General features: G+C 38.6%; 1 protein-coding gene across 18 annotated transcripts in view; it reads left to right on the forward strand.

Annotated features, from left to right (window-relative positions):
• LOC103247284 (extended synaptotagmin-2-like) overlaps positions 1-23,319 on the forward strand; it is a 103,982-nt gene extending 80,663 nt beyond the window's left edge. For 9 of the 18 annotated variants that reach the window (XR_012092476.1, XR_012092482.1, XR_012092477.1 and 6 more), the window contains one exon: positions 16,025-23,319. The gene's annotated coding sequence lies outside the window, so the exon portion shown is untranslated. Of the gene's footprint in view, positions 1-238; positions 10,166-16,024 lie in introns of those variants that run through there. The other 9 variants (XR_012092481.1, XR_012092486.1, XR_012092488.1 and 6 more) reach the window with 7 other exon arrangements.
• The last annotated feature ends 717 nt before the right edge of the window (positions 23,320-24,036 follow it).

Raw genomic sequence — 24,036 nt, forward strand, 5'->3', positions numbered from 1 at the left:
TAATTCTGTCCTTTCAGCCACTATCTCTTGGAGCTACAGTTTCTTCATATAATATTCTTGTCCTAAAACTCTACACAATTGGATTTTTCCTTTTCTTCCCCTTCAAAAAGGAAACATTCATGCTTTAAGCCTTGTATGTCAGAATATGTGTGATTATATAACAGCACCCAGCAACCACTTGTGTGTTCTTTTTTTAGAGGCTATACTTGAATGCCCACACCCATGTTTTTTCTTTCAGTAGAACAACGCAAGTAGTAACCATTCAGTTCTTGAAAGATGGTTTGGATGCAGAACATGACCAGAACATTGATCTCAAACAAACAACAAATGAATATAAAAGCAAGACAAAGGACTTCCAATAAAAACAAAAAATTAATAAGAAAAAAATTCCTGGAAGAGTCCAGGAATCTGCCTCATCAGAGACACACTTTTTTTTTTTTTTTTTTTTTTTTTTTTTTTTGTAGAGATGGAAGTCTCGCTCTATTTTCCAGGCTGGTCTTGAACTCCTGGCCTCAAGCAGTCCTCCCACTTCTGCCTCCCAATACACTGGGATTATAGGCTTGAGCCCCTGTGCCCAGCTAACACTGGAAATTTTAATGTGTTTTCAAAAGAAAACATACTATATACTAGACACACACACACACACACAGAGTGAGAGAGAGAGAGAAAGAAAGAGAGAGAGAGAAAGAAAGAAAAGAGTACATGCAAAGAATAGGCAAAACGAAATTATAGTAGCAGAAGTCAGAAGAGTGGTTCCCTCCAGGGATGAGTACTTACTGCAAGCAGCCTGAAGATGCTGGAAATGCTTTACATCTTGATCAAGGTGGTGGTACACGGGAGTGTACATATGTATATATATGCAGGTTCATTAAGCTGTGCCTTGTGATTAGTGCGCTTTAAAAATGTAACATTTGGGAGGCCAAGGCAGTTAGATTGCCTGAGCTTAGGAGTTTGAGACCAGCCTGGGCAACACGGTGAAACCCTGTCTCTACTAAAATATAAAGAATTAGTTGGGTGTGGCAGTGTGTGCCTGTAATCCCAGCTACTTGGGAGGCTGAGACAGGAGAATCGCTTGAACCCAGGAGGTAGAGGTTGGAATGAACCGAGATCGCGCCATTGCACCCCAGCCTGGGTGACAGTGCAATATTCTGTCTCAAAAAAAAAAAAAAAAAAAAAAAAAAAGTAACTCATTTACTGCATGTATTATACCTCAGTTAAAAAGTAAACCAAAGGAAAACTCAATCAATGTGTCTACAAACCAGTTGCTAGAAGTGGTAAACATTTCAATGGCTATGGACTATGTCTGAAGCTATCTGAAATATTATTATTTTTAAAATGTGGTATATACATTTATGTTATTGGACAGACTTACTTGCATAGTAGGCTGGTGGCATTAGAATGATTGACTTCCATTTCTTGAGTAGTTCCAGTGTGGTAGGCATTGTACCCACACTTTGTCATCTCCATGCAGAGATGTTATTATTTCCATTTTCCAGATGAGGGCACGAACCAGAAAGATCTCAAATGTCTCAAAGAATACACAGTTAAAGAGAAGAAATTAGAGATGTAAACTCAGGTTTTAAAAACACCAAAGTGTATGATATACTTTCTTCCTCTCTATGGGGTTCCCAGGAACCCTACATGATTATGTGTTAGTATTTTTCTAGTCTTTTTACTGTAGGCAAGTTGTTGTGCTATGTGTAGCTTTCAAATATTCCTATCTCTTTTTTTAAAGAAATAAGTGGATATAGATACATTGAAATGAGTTACAAATAATATTGTCTGGCTCGATCTCAAAAGCATACCTAATTTGACCAGCACAGGAAATCTGTGAGCTAAAAAAGATGTTTATTTGCCCCATTTTACAGATAAGGACTCTGAGACTCCAAAAGGTTAAGAGTGGATAGCTAGTAAATTTCAACCTCTGGCAAGCTGACTTCAGAGCTCACACACTTTACTAGTCCATATGCTGTGTGTGTAATGATATTTGAAGGATGTAACTGGAAGAAGAATTAGATTGATCAGTTTTTTAAAATATGAAAACAATTTATAAGAAAAATAGACATGAATAAAAGGAATATTTGTCAGATTTATACCCATTATTAAGATGAATTTGAGAAACTATACTAGTTTATTGGATCTTTTCTGCTGTTTCAAAAGCTTATGAGCTAATGAGTTCAGTGATTGTGTGGTTTTAGACATTCTGAAAGAGGCCATGCAATGGCCGCAATGCTTACACATGTGGTTGAAAGCTGAGGTTCTGGGCTCTGTCCGTCATCTGTCTACAGACTTGTCATCTGAGAGGACATGTCTACGATATCTAGTCCTTTTTCTTGCTTGCTTTCATGACTATTTCTGGCACTTCTGTAGCTGTCTTGGATCATTTCACTCTAGTTGTGTTATTTTAAAGGTATTTTCTTATGTGTAACAAAATACATTTATGTATTTCGGGTCAAATATTATCTCTATGGAGACGACTCTTATATGGATGCTTTTGATCCTAAAAGAATTATTGTAAAATTTCATACACTATCAGATTATCATATTCCCTTGTTACATGAATCTTTATTTTTTTCTATTTCCCCCCCATCAGATTTGAATCCTTTAATCAAAAAAGACTTCTCCATCCCCACTTTTTATTACTAAGAATAGCACAATGATAAATCTTACATTTTTTCACCTGGATTTGTCAGTTGTTAACATTTACCACATTTGCTTTTTTAATCTATTTATAGTGTGTGTATGTGTATGTATGTATGGGTATATATGTTTTAAACCATTTGAAAATTAATTGCAGACATTGTAGCAAATATTTCAGCAATCAACTTCTAAGAACAAGGAAATTATCCTACATGATCACAGTACAGTGATTATATTTGGGCATTTAACCTTAAGATCATTATCTAACATACTGCTCATATTCAAATTTCTCCGATTGTCCCAGGAATATCCTTAGACTGCTTTTTTTATTCACTCCAGTATTCAGTTGAGGATACCACATTTTATTTAGTTATTGTGTCTATTTAGTTTCCTTTAATCTAGAACAGTTTCTCTGAATTTTTAATGTTTCATGAATAAAGATCTTTGTTTTAAACACTTTCATTGAGTTTCAAGCATGGTTCTAGTTACAACCACTACCTGATTTGTTTCATAAATTATTCCAGGTTAGTCCTGGAAAAGTAAAATACTAAAATAATTCTTATGCACTTTGGAAAATATGTAAATAACTTTAAAATACAAGTTAGAACTTCAGTGATTCTCTGATGTTCATCCAGTAGGTCTGTTAGTTAGACTCGAAGGACACAGAGATGACAGAGATTCCATCTGAAAATCCCTCTCAGTTTTAGATGATTTTGGGGTTTTGTACCATCCTGGGATTTAGAAAAAAAGCAAAGTTTCAACCAGTCTCTTTATTGTGACAGTCTGCTAAACTATCAGAAATCAGAGACACCACAAATGGCATGCTGAAGAGGAAAACAAGTTGAAATGCAAAGCGTGACTAATAATAAAATGTTATTTTCCCAAAAGTGACCATTGTGAATGCTTCTATCACCATCATATACAATTTCTTTTGATACCCGGCTGAGCCTTCTGAGGAAGCAACTGGGGCTTCCTTGCAAAGCAAGAAAATTAGCAATTGTTCAATGACTAAAAGGACAGTTTTGTGAGAAGTTGCCATAACGACATGATGAGGCTGTCTGTGTGTCTTAATTTCAGTCACATTGAATTGGGCTCGATGTTGTGTTTTAAAATATGAGTCAATATTTTAGGGGCTTTGAAGAAAAGATGTAAATATGAATTGTATGGCCTGAGTCGTCTTCTCAATGCAAGTCTCTCAGTAGGAGAGTTTCCAATTTACTCTCCTGATTTCTGCAGCAAACAAATATTTTTCTCTCAAGTGGAGTTTAAATGCTGTTTCTGGAAATCTACTTGTACTGCACAGAGAATTTGATAAACTATCAGGTTACACATTGCCATTAAACAAATCAATATTAGGTCTTTCATTCACTAACAAATTGGTAGGAAATCCAAGTGTATATTCCCCAAATGTCAAAGGTAATGTCAGCCATGAGCATTTTGAAGATACATCATTTTATTGGCTAAAATAGAAAACCACCTATATGATATTTTTATTCTTGCTGTTTTGAGGAAAATACTGTAATAGCTAATATTTATTGAGTGCTTTGTGTTACACTATATGATTGACATCTTTTATGTACATTCTTTAATCCCCATGGAAAACCTAGGAGGTAGGAATTTACATTATCATCTTCATTTACAGATGAGAACCCTGAAACTCAGAAAGGTTAAATAACACATTTGGTAAGTGTTGGCGTTGGGATCCAGTCTCAGAGCTTCTTGTGCTGGAATCCAGTGCAGATTCTGATTCAGTAGATGTAGATGGAGCCTGAGATTATACCTTTCTAATAATCTCCCGAGAGATGCTGCTGCTGCTGATCCAGGGACCATACTTTTGAGTAGCAAGGGTCCAATCTACTATATAATGGTTCTCAAACTTGAGTATTATATGGACTATTTTTTATAGGAAAAATTGGGTGAACTCCTTGAAATACATTTGAAGACTTTAATTGCAGAAACACCAGTGATGATGTAGTTTAATATAATTAGACTCTTTTTCAACTAGAAAGTATCACAGCAGTTTTCTTGTTATGACCGTTAAATTTTTTTTAAGATTATAATTTAAGTGACAATAATAAAACACTTGTACAACTCGTGAAAGGCAATGCACAGTCTATAAAGTCTTGAGGGTCAATGAAACCCAAATTGAGGAACAGTATACTACATGTTACATAGCAGTTTGTAAATCAGTTGCATTGAATCATCACACTTATGAAATAGCTATTCTCCAAGTTTTGCTGGTTGTTGCTACATTGGTGAAAAGAAAGGCTATTACTTAGAAATTTTTCCATTAATCATGATTCTTTCCAAGCAGTTATTTTGGATTATTTGCAAAACAAATTTATACAATCTTTATTATATATGCTTCGTTTCATCAAAATATAAATAGATATCACTACAGACTGGACTAGAAGGCAAGCTTTTCTATTTTGGATACTCCCTGTAGAATGCACTATTCCCATAAAATTCTAAGAAGGAAATAATTCTGCCCTCAACTGATCTTTTAGGTTAGTGGTGTTGAAGCTCTCTAAATGAAGGAAGTAGATTTGTTATCAACAAAATGATTGTTATGCAAACAAGCCATTGATATTTAAACCTAAGTGATTGGTTCATTCAGTGAAAATGTTTACTTGAGCAAAAGAAGCCAGAGAAGGCAAGAGGAAGGGGCCTTGAGCTGTTGTAGAAGTGTAGGTGTTACAATTTTTTTTCACCAATGCCCATCTTGAAGCAGTATAGTATTTTGGTTAAAAGATTGGTTCTGGAGTCAGACAGATCTAGATTTGAATTTTGATTCTGACACTGATCAGCTGTGTGGCCTTGGGCAAGTCACAGCAGCCTCACTGACCTCTTTGGAAAAGAAAGAGTAAGAGTTCTGTAGCAGACACAGTCAGTGCCTCTCCAGACCCTGTGGATCTCTAAAATTGTCATAAATGCCAGCTGCTGGTGCACTTTCCCTCCCATTAGCACTTAGCCAATGATAGGTGTGGATTAAATACTCTGGCTCCCTTTCCTGATTATGACAACTTGGAGGTGTGCTACCTGCACACTCCCATGTGCATGAGAATCCCAGTGGGGCTTGTTAAAATACAAGGTGCTGGGCTCCACCCCAGAGTTTCTCATTCAGCAAGTCTGGGGTAGGTACTTGAGAATTTGCCCTTCTAGCAAATTCCCAGTTAATGCTGATGCTGCTGGTCTGGGGACCACACTTTGAGAATCACTGCCTACACTGTCTCCAGAGTTCCCTGAGGGACTGAGCAGTTTCACTAGGTAAGACTTTGCTTATAAGGCACCCTAGATTGGCTTCCTTTCCTTCCCTTACCCGGTGTACTTTCTCACTTCCTTCCCCACCACCACCAGTCATGGGAACACTTCCTAACACTTCCAATCAAATTCTTAGTTTGGGAGCCCAAACTAAAATAAGGGCTCTCCTCAGAGAGGTGTTCTGAAGATAAAGTAAGTTAGCTCCCAGTATCAAAACTTACTCCTCTCATCTTTGAAAATCATCAATCTTGTTGACTTCCCCACCATCCAAGATGATTTTATTATATTTCACATAGTAAAATACGAATAAAAAACCAAATTTGGTTTATGTATGTTTGATATGGTTTATACACCATATATGAATATGGTTGATATGGTTTATAAACCATATATGAATGTGGTTGTTTATATTATAGAATAATATGTAATTTATACTTCTCCAAATAAAAATATTATATATAGTGTATGTACAGATATGTGTATATATATGCATATACATATATACATATGCGTGTGTGCACATGTGTGTGCATGTTTATTTCAAACTACTGCTCCTGTAGATGTAATATCTCTTCCCCAGGGAGTGTCTCTGATCCCAGCCCCTTGGAAATCAGTAAGGCAGAGTTCTTTGGGTTTAGCAGGAAGAATGCTGCCTTCATCGTTATGCAGGGGAGTATGCCTGGACAGGGAATAATGTTTAGCTAGAAGGGTGTTTATCTGAATGCTGGAATACAAGGTAGGTCATGGTTGCTGTTTCTCCAGTGGTGAGAAGACTGGGACATTAAGAGACATAGTGAGGTTGGGAACTTCTGGATCTTTGTGGCTTGGACAGTATATTACATGGAATCATCTTTGAACACTTAGCACTTATTTGTTTGTTAATAACTGCATATTGAGGCAATATTTTGTAATAGTTAAAAGCATGGATTCTTCCCTATGACTCAATAGTAACCCCCCCTCCCCCCCCGCCAAACAACAGATTTTAAAATGGCCAAAGGACTTGGGTAGATATTTCTCAAAAGAAGACCTACAAAAGTTATGTGAAAATATATTCAATGCCACAAATCGTCAGAAAAATGCAAATCAAAACCACAATGAGATATCACCTCACACCACTTAGGATGGTTATTATGAAAAAGCCAAAAGACGTGCATTGGTGAGAATGTGAAGAAACTGGAATACTTGCGCACTGTTGGTGGGAATACAGCTGCTCTGGAAAACGCTGTGAAAGTTCCTTAAAAATGTAAAAATAAAATTACCATATGATCCAGCAATCCCACTGCTGGGTGTTGAAATCAGGATCTCAAAGATATATCAGTACTTGATGTTCATTGCAGCACTATTCACAGTAGCTAAAATATGGCAACAACCTAACTGTCCATCAACAGACAAATAGATTTTTAAAAATGTGGTATACATATCATGGAATATTATTCAGTCTTCAAAAAGAAAGAAATCCTGCCATGTGTGATAACATGGATAAACTTGGAGGACATTATGCTAAGTGAAATACTCTAGTCACAGAAGAATAAATAATGCATAATTTTACTCATAGGAGGCATGTAAAATAGTGAAATTTGTGGAAGTAAAGAGTAGAATTGTGGTTGCCAGAGAGCTGGGAAGAGGTAGAAACAGTGAGTTGCTAATCAATGGGTAAAAAATTTTACTTATGCAAGGTGAATAAGTTCCGGAGATTTGCTATACAATACTGCCTATAGGTAGTAATATTGCATTGTGGACTTTAAAATCTGTTAAGAAGTTAGATCTCATGTCAAGTGGTCTTACCACAGTAAAATTTCATGTAAAAATCATGGGCTCTGGAGTCACATTGCCTGTGTTTCAATCCCGCCTTTACCATAAGCATGGGCAAGTTAAAAACCATTCTAAGTCTCTGTTTCCTCTTCTGTAAAATGAAGATAACACCAATCCTCTTATCTGTAAAATGACAAAATAAGAAGTTGTTTTTTTTCCCTGTTTTTCACCTCACTGATCCACATAAAGAGGTCAGTAGATTTCCTGGCAGAGAGTAAGAACTCTATAACGGGCCAGGCGTCGTGGCTCAAGCCTGTAATCTTGAGACGGGTGGATCACGAGGTCAGGAGATCGAGACCATCCTCGCTAACACGGTGAAACCCCGTCTCTACTAAAAAATACAAAAAAACTAGCCGGGCGAGGTGGCGGGCGCCTGTAGTCCCAGCTACTTGGGAGGCTGAGGCAGGAGAATGGTGTAAACCTGGGAGGCGGAGCTTGCAGTGAGCCGAGATCCGGCCACTGCACTCCAGCCTGGGCAACAGAGCGAGACTCCATCTCAAAAAAAAAAGAAAAAACTCTATAACGATAGCAATATTTTCAGTTTTGTTATTTTCATCATTATTATTGTTGGTTAATAGCACTAGTTAACAGCACTAGTTGAGTGCAGTGGGATGGCCAAAAAGATGAACGATAAATCCTCGTACTAGGATGAATTTATAAATCCTGGGGAATTGACATGTAATTTGAGTAGTCAGGCTAAAGAAACTGCTGGATAGGGCCACATGTGGATCCCGCCTTCAAAATTGGAGCCCCATGTTTGACAGGTGTGTGGATGTGATGTTGGCATCCACACACCCTAGCATGACTTTGCATGGATGTACTTTATGCAAAACAATATTTGCTAACTCATCAGCCTTCACTGGATGATAAATGCATCACCAGTTGAGTGCTTTACACTTGTTTGCAATTTGTAAACTGCTGTAGCAGGTGTGACCCTCTATCTATAATCTCATAGTCAGAAGAATAATTGCCTTTCTTAATTTTCTTAAATCTTGCCTTAAGTTTTCTCATCCTGCAAAGGTGGGTTTAATTTCAACCTTGGCCATTATTGGGATACATTTCTTCTCTATGTTTCCTGCTCTTGTCCCCTACCTAGGGTGCTGTGCAAAGGTCTCCTGGATCTCAAATGGTCTCAAGGAGTGCATGGAGGTAAAGTGCAGACCCCCATTTTGTCAGCCTGCAGACTTTCTTGAGCTTGAGGTGCTGGAATTGGGGCTGAGGTGGAACTTGAGTGCCCTCAGAGTGCTGTCACAATGGGCCTGAAGTCTTAGCTATTTAGCAGATCCCCCAACCTCTGTCTTCTTTACCATCTTTCCTGAGACACATTTCCCTCTTTCCTCCTCCAGCCCTTAAAGTTACCCTTCCCTCTCTATGTCAGCTCTGGAAAATCCATAATAGTTGTTTCAGTGACTCAGGATTTCCATACAAGACAGGCATTGCAACTGACTTCAGACCTCTTCTGAAACAAAGAAAGCCAAAGTCTGCTTCTCTGTTTGAAATGAGCATCATAAAATTAGAGAAGGAAGCCACGGAAGGGAATATCATCCCCAAATTACCCTGCAATTTCTCATCTGATTGTTAACTTCATTCATTTGCTTATTTATTGGGCACCCACTATAAGCCAGACAAGACACAGGGTGCTGAGGGAACAGGAGTGAGCCAGGCACAGGCTCTGCCATTGCAGGACATCTAGAAACAGAGGCAGGATACCCCAGGCTGTGTTGAAATCCCACCTGTGCTGGAGACCAGAGGCAGCAGCTCCTGCCAACTGGGCCATATTATTACTTAATGTTGTCAAAACTCATGGTTGTTCCTATTTCCTTGAGTGCAACTTATGTAAGCAAAGCTTGTGAAGATGAAACATCTGGAAAGTCATAGGCAGTTGTTTTGAGGACTTTATTGAGCTGGAAGTTCCTGGTTGAAGTATGCCACTTTTGAAAGGTGGCACTGACTGATTTTCGCTGCCTCTTGGCAGGTATCCCAATTTTCTTTGAGTTTTCTTGGAGAAGCTAGAAGACAGAAGCCAATTATTTGCCAGCGTTTTTTTTTCTTACCTCCCAGAGGTGCCTGAAACACTTATTATTGGTGCTTAATTATGTTTGAATAATTTTTTTGCCCTTACTTTGGAATTTTGTTTTTCTGAGTCTGAGCTTCTTGAGGATACAGACTGCATTGTATCCTTACATGAATGCTTAATGAATAGAACTATTTGCATTTGTTTGCAAGGTAGACTTTGGGCGATGGCAATTTTTTAATACTCTTTCATGTATAGTATCTCACGTTGTACTTGTTACATTTACCTCCCTTGCCTGTTTTGGCTGTTTATACCTAAATTGCCTTTCTGTGCCTCAGTGCTGATTTCATTTTATTTTTCAGTAATGCTTCAAGGAAATATATAAGGAAGTGATTCCCACTGTTGGCATGCAGTAGGTGGCATGGCTTGGTTCCTTAAGTGGGAAGGCAAAAGAGACAGGCAGCGAACAGACCAGCAAACATCTTCAGCTTATCATTTCCTATTTATTTGTAGCCCAAACAGCACACAATTTATTTGTAGCACACAGTTGATATGTACTGGAGCGTTAATAAAAGAAAACAGGGATGCAGTTTAATATGCTGTGTAAGAACATGGGCTTTGGGATTCTTTAGACATGTGAGTCACTATTCTGACTTTTCATTGCTAGGTGATCTTAGCTGGTCACTTTAGTTTTCTAGTCCTCAGTTTCCTCATGTGTGAAATGATAACACATTGGTACCTACTTCAGAGGGTTGTTATGAGGATAAAATAAACTAATGCATAGAAAATATCTAGTACTCAATCATTATTCACTATTATTATCCATTATGGTATCTTTCTACCACCTCCCTGACATTTCACAAGTTTCTTGGAGCAAAGTTATGGAACATTAGAACAATTAACATGGGCCCTGACACTTTGAGAACAAAAGTAGATACTTAAACCAGCTAGTGATTAAAAGAAAAAATACCTCGACTAATAGGAATAAAATCAACCTTTCTGCCCTTCCCTTCTCTTGCTTTGACCTATTAGGGTAAAGCAGATGAATTTGCTCTCTGATTCTCGTCCACATATTTTCCATGCTTGTTGAGGATTTTGTGACTTCTTCAACAATGCCTCACCCCACCTGGGATGGTTAATTTTGTGTGTCAATTTGACTAGGCCATAGTACTCAGATATGTGGTCAAATATAGTCTAAATGTTGCTGAGAAGGTATTTTTTAGTAAGATTTGACATTCAAATCAGTAGACCTTGAGAAAAGCAGATTACCTTCCGCAATGTGGGTTGGCCTCACCCAATCAATTGAAGGTCTTAAGAGAAAAAGAGATTGACATCCCCAAGATAATTCTGCCTCCACATTGCCCTTGGACTCTGCAACATCACTTCTTCCCTGGGTCTCCAGTCTGTGGGCTTACTTTGCAGATTTTGAACTTTCCAGTCCCTGCAATTACATGAGCCGATTCTTTAGAATAAATCTCTCCCTGTACATGCCCCATGGTTCTGTTTCTCTGGAGAACCCTGACTAAGAAACCATCCTATCCCCCAATTTTAAAAGCCTGATCCCAACCAACTTAGGTAGGCTTTTACATCTCAACAGGACAAGGGAGAAGAAGGATATGAGTATGGCCTATATTTCCCCCTATGCCTTCAAATAGGGCCTTATTTCTGTACCCATGTAACCAAACCTTTGCTTCATTTTCAGAAGCAAAATGTTATGATGCTCAATCATCCAGCATGTTAGATTCTCCAGGGAAGATGAAGTCCAGTACACGCTCCCTAAAAAGGCAATCTAGGAAGAATTTCAGTAATAAGGGCTGGCATACGGGGATGTCCTGTTAATTAAATTAACCAGAAAGTGTCATTCCTGGAGCAATCTGGTTAATCCATCTCTGAATGTATTTTGAAAAATATTCCTAAGGGCTTCGAGACTGTTGAAAGGAAATTCAACTTTTGAAAGCACAAGAGCTAAGTAACAGACACAAGTTTTACATTATGACTCTGTTTATACAATTTTGTAAAAATCTGGCCAATTTCTTCCATTGCAGATTTTATTCTACTAGCACTAATTTATCACTTGTTTTTAAGACTAATTTTCCAACCGTTTTTTTTTCCCCACAACTGACTTAAACTACGTTGGAATGACTTGCATTTCAAGGTGTGTAGAATGGTTGAATATATTCTTCTGAGGCAACATTTATGCTTGGCTAAGCTTGTTGAATTTTAGGCATTTTAACTACCCAACATCCTCTTACTTGGGTGTTACATGGTGTGGTTAACACTTGACTGAGATATTTCCTAGCTCCTTAGGAAAAAGTATGTATTTTTGATGTCTAATTTAGATTAAAATAGGATTCATTTTACATTAAGCTAATGTAACTTAATAGGATATGGTATTTGCTGAGGGGAAAAAGAGAAATCTTGCTCATCTTTTAATTTCTTATTGAGCTGTGCATGTAGTTTCAATAAAATATGTTGAAATATATTTGAAGAAAAAACACCCCCTTACAGCCTGCATTTATTTCCAGGAAGGTTACCAGAGTGTTGCTGAATTTAGTGGGCTGTCACTACTACTCTTACTTATTATTGACTTTCATCAGTATTTTCTGCATGGGCTCTTCTGGGAATGGGTCTCTAGATTTTAGATGCAAATAGGATGAAGCTAATGCCTGCTTGACTGGTGGCTATGTGCAGAGGTGAGAAAAAGTGCTGGCTGGTGTATGGTATAATCACAGAGGCAGCAATGGTGAAAATCAAGAGGGAAGAGGAAGATTATGTCCCATGTTGAACAGAAGCAGCTCAGTGAGATGCTACTTAAGGGAATATAGGTTCTTCTAGGAAATAGCACGAAATCAAAAAGGAAGGGAAGATGTACTTCTGATAGAGCAAAGACATGTGTTTCATGTTCCCAACCTTCCAGGATTATTTGTTTTAGGGTAACATGCTTCTTATGGAAGCCTTGGAGCTAAATACAAAACAAACTACAGTTCCCATGCACCTCTGTCCCAGACAGCCTCTCCAGTCCCCCTTGGCAGTGAATACTCATTTTCCTGAGCACTTGGCTCAGTGAAACAGTGAGGTAAAGTTGGCAAAGACAAGAGATTTTAAAATCTTGTGCCGCTGTGAGATTATGCAGAGAAAAATCTTATGTTTAGGTTTACTACATTGTAGGGTATTGAGTATAAACAGGAAAGAGAGTTCTTCCAACAGACTCTGAACTAGACATACATACCATACATGCTCTTGACAGACTCTACTTGGCTTTCTTCTAAAAACGAGGTTGATGGGAGAAACAAATTAATTAAAACATGCATATAGATCCTTTCTTTGCTTCACATATTTGGATTTGTTTTCTCCTCTTAATGAGAAAGTAAAAAGTGATTTTTGGCTAATGGGAAAAAAGTATGTTGGGGCCAAATGTGTTTGTCTACATTTGTCTCATTGTCTGCTTTGCAAAAAACATCGTAGCTATAACTTTCATATGTAATAAGTAACCTGTTGTTAGGGGAAAGTGTTACGATGTTGAAAATGGAAAATGAAGAGAGTCCCTGGCAAGTTGAAAGTTTCTGTTCATTTGAACATTAGACAGGACTTTTACTCTCATTATCTCTCCCTACCCTTTTCTTCTGCTAAATTCAAAGACTCTTATGTTTCTCGCCCTACTCTCAGATAGAGATGAAATGACATGGAACATAAGACTTTCCTCAAATCAAACCATCGTAATTTCTAATGATTGGGGCAGAAAAAAACGTTTCCTCTACCTTCTGAGGTTCATTACCCGTGGGCCTGTGAATTAAACTGACAAAAGACAGATTAACAGAAGAAAGAAGAGTTTATTCATGTGCACACATGATCTTAAAAAAGCAGTAGCTGGATAGATGATTAATGGTTAAGGTTAGAGATTACAGATCTAAGTTAGTAGGGAAAAGGGAGGAGGGAGAAAAGGCCTCTGTGGGAGGACGAGATGAGGGTCTTTAGGAAAGACAAATGGATTTCTAGAAAAAAAAATGGGAGAGAAGAAAGTTTGTAGTATACTTGTTTATGCAAGTTTGAGTGGTCTTTTCATTTTCTTCATTGTTGTAAAACTCCTCCAAGAAGGGATTTATCATAGGTTTACTCTTGGTCTCCTTCCTGGGAGTAAAAGCTGCCCTGAAGAGGGAATTTATGGCAGCTTCATTTCCCAGAAGTTTCTGCTTTTAGTCAGATAAGGGACGCTCCAAGAAGGCTTCTTTCTGCATCTGTTGAATCTCAAATGTCTTCAACTTAGAACAATCTGTATACCAACTCTGGGGTTCAAAGCGGGTCTTCACATTATTTTTAAGCTTGATGGCCCATTATTTATGAACATATTGCATGAAAACACTATGTTTTGTGACTTAGGTTTTGGCACCTCCTGAACTTTTTCCCCAAAGGTAAGCACCTTGCTTGCCTCATCCTAGTCCTGGTATTTTCCTGCTTGTCAGCAGCCTTTTAGAAGAAAGCTTCACATGTTGAATGCGGGAATTGATTATTGAACTACTGTCCTCTGTGGTTGAGGGTTCCCCCTGGAGGCATTAAATTCCTGATATTTTTGAAGAAGAGATAGAGAGAGGCTGAGTATATGAGGTTGGAAGCATGCATGGAGACTGTGCACTCAGCCGAGGGGGGCCAAGAGGATATGGAGTGAGGAGACACCAAGGGGCCAAGATTTGGATGCACCATTTCATCGCATCTTTCCAGTAATGCCAGGTGCTCATCAGAGTCAGGGCTAGAATGAGGTGAGTGGGCACCAAAAGACTGAGCCATGGAGATAAATAATATTTTCACACAACACTTTAAAAACTCAAAATTAATCCAAAAGTGATTCATGCTAAAAAAAAAAAAATCAACATTTTAACTAAAGACAGGATCCAGCCTTGTACTTGCATGACTCTACTTCATTTGCATCACCTTAATACTGGCCCTGGCTCCAGTGAACCTTTCTTTATGAAAATAGGTTGCTGTAGATGACGAATTTGACTTCAAAAGAAATATTGCATGACAATATTATTAATCTTGACTACTAAGTTTTTGGCACTGTCATATTTTGCTACTGAGGCAAGCGCCCCACTTGCCTCACCCTAGCCCAGGCCCTGGTCTTAGTATTATCTCCATCTTCCAGACGAAAGAGCTGAGTCTGAGACACATGAGGCAGATTGCTCGAAATCACATAGGTGACCCCAGAGACTCCAGAGTGAATGACATCAACCCCCAGTGTGGACCTCTTTCCCAGTCACTGGCCTTTTAGTGGCTATGTCAAGATAGTGTGTGCATTAGTTAGAACTCTCCAGAGAAACAGAACTGATAGGATATAGGTAGGTAGGTTGGTAGATGGATAAATGAGAGGACATTTATTAGGGGAATTGGCTCACATGATTATGAAGACTGAGAAGTCCTACGATATGTTGTCTGCACACTGGAAAGCCAGGGAAGCCAGCAGTGTGGCTCAGGAGATGGTGTAACTCTGAGTCCAAAGCTGAAAGGCCTGAGAATTTGGGGGGCCGCTGATGTCAGTCCCAAACTCCAAAGACCCAAGAATCTGGAGTTCTGAGGTATAAGGGCAAGAGAAGAAGCGTGTCTTAGCTCGAGAGAGAAAGAGAGAGAGCACTCCAGTTCACCTTTCCTTTGCTTTTTTGTTCTATACAAGCCCCTCAACATTGGATAGTGCCCACCCACAATGGATGAAAGTGGTTTTTATTTATTCAGTCCACTGATTTAAATGCCAGTCTCTTCCGGAAACACCGTCACAGACATGGCCTAAAATAATGCTTTATCAGCTATCAGGGTATTCCTGAATCCATCAAGTTGACACCTGAAATTAACCATCAGAGTGTTGAAGTGATACTTCAGTTCCCCACCTCTGCCCACTCTCCTAAGCTTTCACCTAGTTCGAGTACAATTGTGAGAACTAGGCATATAGCTTTGCAAGAAAAAGTACAGCAGAGTTAAATTGATAAAGAAGTTCTAATCCCTGGCTGCTTTTCAAGCTACATGTAGATGCAGCAAACTGCAAACTTGCCAATTATATGAAGGTCTATTGAGATGTTGCAGCTGCATGTGTTTATTTCATAACTGTAGAGTAAAACTTGGGAGTGTGTGTGTGCTGTAAAAAGAGAAGTTGGATATTTTATAATTTTTCAATATCTAATAATTGCACATGAATGTACCTGATTTTCCATTAGCTAAATGGGGTTGCCAAGAAGAACTAATGAATATTGAATGGTTGAGTTCTGTCACTTTTTAAAGGAGGGACTGGACATGAAATTATTTCTTTTAATACAGAGACAAAGACAAGTGACTTTAGAATTTAATGAAAGTCGCCGGATTGGAAAGCTCGCTGATGCAAACTTGCTTCCTCTCCACGTGCACTTGCAGAAGGTTCTCGATATGGGTTTTACTGCCTTATTGACAGCTTAACTGATGACCTGTTAGACACAAAGCTTTAGGATACAAAGCAGGTAAATTATACAGGTTGGCACCAAAGCACCTTATATCCATCCAGCTCTTTCGTTTTGGGTCCTCACAAATGGTAAAAATGTGAGCTGGGTGTTTTCCTATCGAAAATGTCATTGATGTACTGTGAAATTCCAATAGTTTTGGAGAGAACTATTCTGAAATTTCTGGTTTGGCTGTTTTCATGGTAAGACTTAAATATCGGTGTTCACCAGCTCTCTTCATTATTGACCATGCCATGCTTTTGTTTTCTTGGAGATGGATTTCTCCCTTAAAATGCATGCAGTGATATTTTTATGTTACCTATACAGACAGGCATTTATTTGCTCCTTTACTTAAAATGATTCTAGAGGCACACAAGACAATGGCTTTGGCATGTCTCTGTTGGAGATCCCAAGGTGGACAGATGTCCATTGAATGACCACAGGTTGAGTTTAAGACCCAGCTTCTTAAAAGTGGGACAGCCTACAGTCATTATCTATTGAGTTTCTAAAATTAATTGGAAATGTTGGCTATTAAAGGGACAGAGAATAAATGACTCCTAATGCATTTTAGGAGCATAAAATTAGAATGGTGTTGCTTGATTGACAGCAGTCTAATGTTACTAGCAATTATCTGGTTAAAAAAGGGAGGGGGGCATGTTTCTTCAAAGGCACAATCTTCATTTTTGTACTTGGTAAATTATTAACCATTCTATTAGAAAAATAATGAGGAGCTGCAGATTAAATGGCAAAGGCACAGTTAAGTAAAAAAAATGCCTTTTGATAATTTTGACCTTGGAAATGTGATGGGTTTGGATTAGAAATAGACTAGTTGGTTCCTCATCTTAGATCTTTTTATTGAAACATAAGGTATGCCTGGCTGTAAACTCAATACAAGAACAGTAAGGCTATTCCATTCCCTAGAATAAAGGACATTATAAATATATGGAAAATGTCAGAATAAATTTAAGTACCTTCAAGAAGCATCTGCTGAAGGACTACTGTCAAAAATACCGTGCTATGACCTTGAGAACAAAAAGAATATAAGAGCTGGTCATTGCCAATGAGGAGTTTACTATGTGCCTGGGGAAACACACAGAAGTATGTGAAGAAGTACAGTTCTCATGGCTGTAATCCATATGGGTCAAATGAAGTGCTACCTTGTATATTAAATACAATTTGGTAATAATGGTATTTTTAAGGGTATGAATTATGAACATTATTAGTTAAAGGAGTTTAAATGAAAGGAGTACTTGTAGCCAATTAAGAAATATGATAGGAGTGCTTGCAATGAGTACGGCATGTGCTAGCTATTATTGGAGGGGCAGATGGAGTACACAAAAGTTCTTGCCCCAGTTAGTTTGCAATCTACTACCTTCTGGCAACTCTGTCTCCACCCCCTTTTCAGCTATCTTTTTTTCTCTTGGCATTAAATACTGGAGTTTCTCAAGATTCAGTCCAGAGCCATCTCCTTTTCTGAGTCTTTACTTTCTCCATCTGGAAAATCTCATCCATTCCAATGGCTTCAATAAACAGATGTTTCACAAATTTGCACTTTCAGCCCAGATAGCTCCTCTAGTTCCAGAACCATACACCCAACTGCCTCATTGACATTGCTTCTTGAATGTCTCAAAGGATCAAACACACACGCACGTGCACGCACAAAACTGGGATTGTGATTGAATTTCCTTCCCCACTTAGTCTCTTTCCAAAGTTTCCTAGCTCAGAAAATGGTCCTAACAATTAGTGGACTGATTCAAGGCAGGTGCAAGCCAGAAAACTGGAGGTCATCTCCAATGCTGCCATCCTTCTCACCGTGCTACACACTTCACTGTCAAGGCCTGGAAGCTTAACTTCCTAAATATCTGGCAAAGGTGACCACATCTCTCCATTGTACACCAGTCTGTGTCCTTTGTTATGTAAGTTCCTTTGTACTTACTCTCAAGAGATCACGTTTCTTCCCCTTATTGCCCCTAATTGGTTGTTAGGTAATTGCATCAGGCACAGCTAGTTGCCTGCTTGTCACACATTCCCATCTTTTCCTGTAATAACCAAATCTGAATTTTGCTGCAGTATCTGCTCCTTCTGCACGACTCAGGGGTGGATCACCTTATTTCCATCTCCTTGTAAATCCCATTGACAATGATTGGTTAAGACGTGGGCACATAACCCACTTTGGGCCAATGACACAAAAGGGAATATGTGCTAGGTGACTTTAGAGATGGTATTTCTTGCTGTTAAGAAGAGGATGCAGGCTGGGCACAGTGGCTCATGCCTGCAATCCCAGCACTTTGGGAGACCGAGGCGGGCGGATCACGAGGTTGGGAGATCGAGACCATCCTGGCTAACATGGTGAAACCCTGTCTCTACTAAAAATACAAAAAAATTAGCCGGGCGTGGTGGCAGGTGCCTGTAGTCCCAGCTACTGGGGAGGCTAAGGCAGGAGAATGGCGTGAACCTAGGAGGCGGAGCTTGCAGTGAACCCAGATCACACCACTGCACTTCAACCTGGGTGACAGTGTGAGACTCTGTCAAAAAAAAAGGAAGAGGATTCAGAAGGAAACAGTCCATTTCTGCGTCTGCTGACCGGGATGAGGCCTCGGTCATGGAACAGTTGCCTGGAACAGCTGCAGTCATGCTGATGCCAGCCTGAAGATGGAGCCCACAGAAAGAGGAGGGCAGCTCTGAGACACCAGCAAGCAGGTGGAGTCACCTTACTACCAAACTTCCTTCGAGAGGTGGCAAATGTTCATACTGTTTTTGCCAATTTGAAGTGAAGATTTTCTATTACTTAAAGCGGGAGTTATCTTAGTGGACACAATTTCATTCTCAACTGAATGATTATTTGAACACTAATTTAAAAAGTGTCTCAACTAAACTATATCTATGTCTGCTTTGCTTGTAGTTGGATTCTCTGTACGGAGGACCATGTCTGCATTTAGCAGGAATTCAGGGAATATTTGATGGATGAATGAATGTCCTAGTCATGGAAATAGTAGTGAACATGATAACAAGAAAAGTCATGATACTAGATGATATTTGATGATTGCCAGTGACTGGTAAGGATGAGAGTTTTGGAGGAATTTGGAAGAGGAATAAACCAGAGTGGTCTATGTGGCTGCAGTGATCTTCACAGAGGAGATAAACTTGGAAGTGATCTTTAAGCACTGGCTGGATTTAGACAGACAGATAGATGGACAAACAGAAATGGTGGCAGTGGGGAGAGAATACATCAGGAAGGGATCCATGGGCAAGACATTGAGCATATTTTTGTCAGTGCCTCAGCTTGAAACTGGAAAGGATGAGATGTCCTTGATAGCTACATATCAGTGTGTACCTGTTCTGAGAGAAATGGAAAACCCTTAAAGATTGTTGAGCAGGAGTGTGACCTGACCTTCTGTATCTAGCTAGTACTTAACTCCTGGGTGAAGGTGGCCCTCACTGTAAAATCTCCAATTATTAGAGAAAGAGAAGGGCTCTGTCTGTGTCCATGATTGTACAATTATACATACAATGGGCAATGTAATTAAAAAAAAATCCCCTTTCATTTTAAGCTTTTAAAAGGATGTCTCCCTAGTTGAAATTGAAAGAATAATTGCAGACACGGTGTCTTACCTGTGGGCAGATTCCATAGTCATTCATTTTCAAATATCTGATGTCAGTAATTTAAGTGAGACTTCCAGAACATTATTCCTCTGTGTTACAGTGTCGGCCACTCAATAATTTTAAATTGATTCATTGCTATACCTAATGGAAAAAATTATTTTAAGTACTCTACCCATTTTCCCTGAGGGGAGATGCCTGGGGAGCCTACCGTTCAATAGTTCTCTTGATGTCATGACTTGATTTTAGTGCCTCTTCAATAAGTTTTTAAGGGATTTGGAGTAGAACTTTAAACATTTTCTAATACTAATTGGGGAAACCCAGTGTTTTGGAAAGTAAAATTACTTGTGTCTTAAAAACATAAATTTTACAATTAAACTTAAAAAAAAGTTTAATTTGAAATACAGTTGACCCTCAAACAATACAGGTTTGAACTGCATGGGTCCACTTATACATGAATTTTCTTCTACCTCTGTCGCCCCTGAGCTAGTAAGACGAGTCCCTCCCCTCCATCCTCTTCTCCAGCCTCAATGTGAAGACAATGGGATGAAGACCTTTATGATGATCCACTTTGACTTAATGGATAGTAAGTACATTTTCTCTTCTGTAAGATTTTCTTAATAACATTTTCTTTTTTCTGGTTTATCTTATTGAAAGAATACAGTATATAACATACAAAATATGTGTTTACTCTTCATGTTATTGGTAAGGCTTCTGGTCAATAGCAGGACATTAGTAGTTAAGTTTTGGAGGAATCAAAAGTTGTAAGTCGATGTATGACTGTGCAGGAGTCTGTGCTTCTAACCCCCATGTTGTTCAAGGATCAACTGTAGTTATAAATGCTTGCTCTTTTTTTTTTTTTTTTTTTGCCAGTTTCAGGACTTTAAACTATTTGTAATTTGGTACATATTGCTTTAGAAAAACTTGTATGTATGAACATGATTGTATTCCTAGCCATACTTCAATAAAAAATGGTTCAATATATAGAAACAATTTTATTTTATATATTTTTAATAAATATGTATTTATTCTGTGTATAGAAACTTACTTAACCTCCTAAGGATTACTCAGTCCTTTATTAGTTTGACTTCTGTGGTTGCAAGTAACAGAATGGGATTTGGCTAACTTAAGAAAAAAAAAGAAAGGCGAGGGGGCAGGAGCGGGTTTCAGAATCCAAGCGAAAAGCTGAGGCCTCAGGAGGGGCAAGAAGGGATATAGAAGGACAAGAAGGGGGTTCAGGGATTGTTGGTGACAGACAATAGTGTGGTCTCCTAAGGACGCTGCCATAGTGGTAAAGTAGCTTCATCCCTTTCAGTCTGTTAGTTTCTTGGCACATGATTTAAGTTCCAGGGAGAGAGAAAGGATGATATGATTATAATTAGCCTAGCTTTGGTCTCTTGCCTATTTCTTTCTAAACCAAGGATGCAGTCAGTGCAGTGTAGACCCTGCAAAAAGGGTCTTCCCCAAGGCCAGTGCAGGGTGCTCTTTCCATAGAAATGAGGCCTCCTGTGGATGCAGCCCAGGAGAAAAAGCCAGATGTCACTTACAGCATTGCTCACCTGGACTCTTAGGTGCCATTTCTTTCTAAACTTCTTTCAAATTTAGCCTCCAAACTGGCTGCCAGAGTGATCATTATAAAACCTCAAATTGACTCTCACCCTTCTTGACTTAACACTTGTCAGTGACTCCTTAAGGACTCAGTGATTTTTTTTTTTTTTTTTTGGTGTCACTTTTCACCTTCCTCATCCTGCACCTCCAGCCTCTAAAACTGCTTAGGGCATCTCCCATCTCTGCTCTGCACCGCTCTCCCCACCGCTTGGGGTTAGAGCTTACACTTTCTGGGTTCCTGCTGTGTGTTTGTCCATCGCTGTATTTACCATACTAGGTTATAATGATCTGCTGAAGGGCCTGTTTCATGCAGGAGAATTATATCTCATTCATTTTTGTATCTCTAGACATTACACACCACCTGCCTGTATTATTCACATTTTGCTCAATAAATTTTTGCTTAATGAGTAATTTAATGAATGCCATGTGTTTATTCTTGATGTTCCTTTACAGATAACTATGGCAAAACCTGATGTCTATAATAACTATCATCTTTTGGGAAGCTAACTAGCTTCCAACGATGTATTATTGTTCATCCAAATTCCTTAAAGGAATTCCTCACTTGGGAGCCTATCTCTGCTGTGGAAAAAAAAAAAAAAAAAAAAAAAAAAAACCCTGGTTTATGTTTTCCCAGGCTTATTTTTTATGTTTCCTTGCTATTTCAGAGATATAGAGCTGAAGATGTACATTTTCATAGTGAGGGAAATATTGCTAGGTACTTTTCTTTCTTCTTTAAACTTTTATTTTAGGTTCAAAGGTACATGTGCAGGTTGGTTATATAGGTCAACCTGTGTCATGAGGGTTTGTTATACTGATTATTTTGTCACCTGAGTACTAAACTTAGTACCCAATAGTTATTTTTTCTGATCCTCTCCCTTCACCCACCCTCCACCCTCAAGTAGACCTCAGTGTCTGTTGTTCCCCTTTTTGTGTCCTTGCAGGCTCATCGTTTAGCTCCCACTTATAAGTGAGAACATGTGGTATTTGGTTTTTTGCGTTAGTTTGCTAAGGATTATGGCCTCCAGCTCCATCCATGTTCCTGCAAAGGACACGATCTCATTCTTTTTATGGCTGCATAGTATTCCATGGTGTATATGTACCACATTTGCTTTATCCAGTCTACCATTGATGGGCATTTAGGTTTATTCCATGTCTTTACTATAGTGAATAGTGCTGCAATTAACATAATATGTGCATATGTCTTTATGGTAGAATGGCTTATATTCCTTTGGTTATACCCAGTAATGGGATTGCTGGGTCGAATGGTATTTCTGTTTTTACCTCTTTGAAGAAAGGCCACACTGCTTTCATTAGGTACTTCTCTAAAGCAGAAATGGGAAAATCATAAAGTGACTTGGAATAACTTCCATTACTACATGTAGTGTTCAGCTCTCAGTACCAGTAATTTCATATTGCTCCTCTTCTAGAATATTTACCTCCCTGCCTTTTTTTTCCTACTAGCATAACATTGGAAGCTCTCGTGAATTTGTTGTAGACTATCACCCCAAATCCTCTTAAGCCTTTTTGCTCTTTAGAATTCTCAGTTTATGTCTGTGCCTCATAGTATTTTTCCCAAAGTGTATTGTTTCATGTTCTTGTAAATTGAACTCATCACACTTAAACTGGTGTGCCTCTCCAGCGTCTCTGGATTATTCTGTACTGTTGATCTATTTTTCACTGTTTATGATTTTCTGCAAATAAGAATAATGTACAATTTATTTCGTGCTTCAGATCATTAATAAGGATATTAAATAGCATGTGCTTCAGATTTTGCCTTCTGGCATCCTGCTTTTCCCAATATGATTCTGGCCTGTTAACAGTTATTTTTCATTCTGTCAGGGTTTTGTTTTGGTGGGGGGAATTCTTGTTAAAATATTGTTGTAATATTTTTAACAGAAAGTAGCTTGTAACTTTTCTCCATTTCAGCACCAAGAAGCAAATAACCAAGATAAATTATGTCAAAAGATCCTTTTATTTTCCCCTGAAATATATGTTTTTTGGGGGAGTGTTAGTTGAATATTATAATATTTGTTAGGTGAATATTATAAAACTAAAAAATAGAGTTAGTTGAATATTATACCATCAACCACTTACATAGTTCTTGCTATTCTCCAGAACTATTCTGGGTATTATTCATGGAATAGCTCATTTAATGTTCATGACAACCCAATGAAGTAGGTCTAATTGTTTCCTTCATCTTGCCGATTAGGAAACTGAGGCACAAATGAACCAGATAAATTGCTTAAGTCATACAGCTAAGTAAGTGTCACAGCCAAGACTCAAACTCAGGCTGTTTGGCTTTGGAATCTGAGCTCTTAACCATCACACTAGGTTGGATTCAACCAAGGCCTCCTTAAGTGAGAGATACTGGAATGAACCAGAAATGGGTTCTATCCTTAAGATGTTGGCAACAGAACACAAGATTTGCAAACAAGCAACCTATGTCTCCCTCTTCCTTCTCTTTACTTATCTCTCCAGTCAATCTGCAATAACTTTAACCTTCATCCTACTTCTTCTCTCCATCTTCATTACTACCACTTTGGTTCAGGACATAATTATCACATGCTGGGATTTCTACAACTATCCCCTCAACTGATATTCCTGATTCCATCTTGGGGTTCCTAAAGCTCATTCTCCACAATGTAGACC

The sequence above is a fragment of the Chlorocebus sabaeus genome, unplaced genomic scaffold (genome assembly GCF_047675955.1).
Source record: "Chlorocebus sabaeus isolate Y175 unplaced genomic scaffold, mChlSab1.0.hap1 unalloc_scaffold_581, whole genome shotgun sequence".
Lineage (NCBI taxonomy): Eukaryota > Metazoa > Chordata > Mammalia > Primates > Cercopithecidae > Chlorocebus > Chlorocebus sabaeus.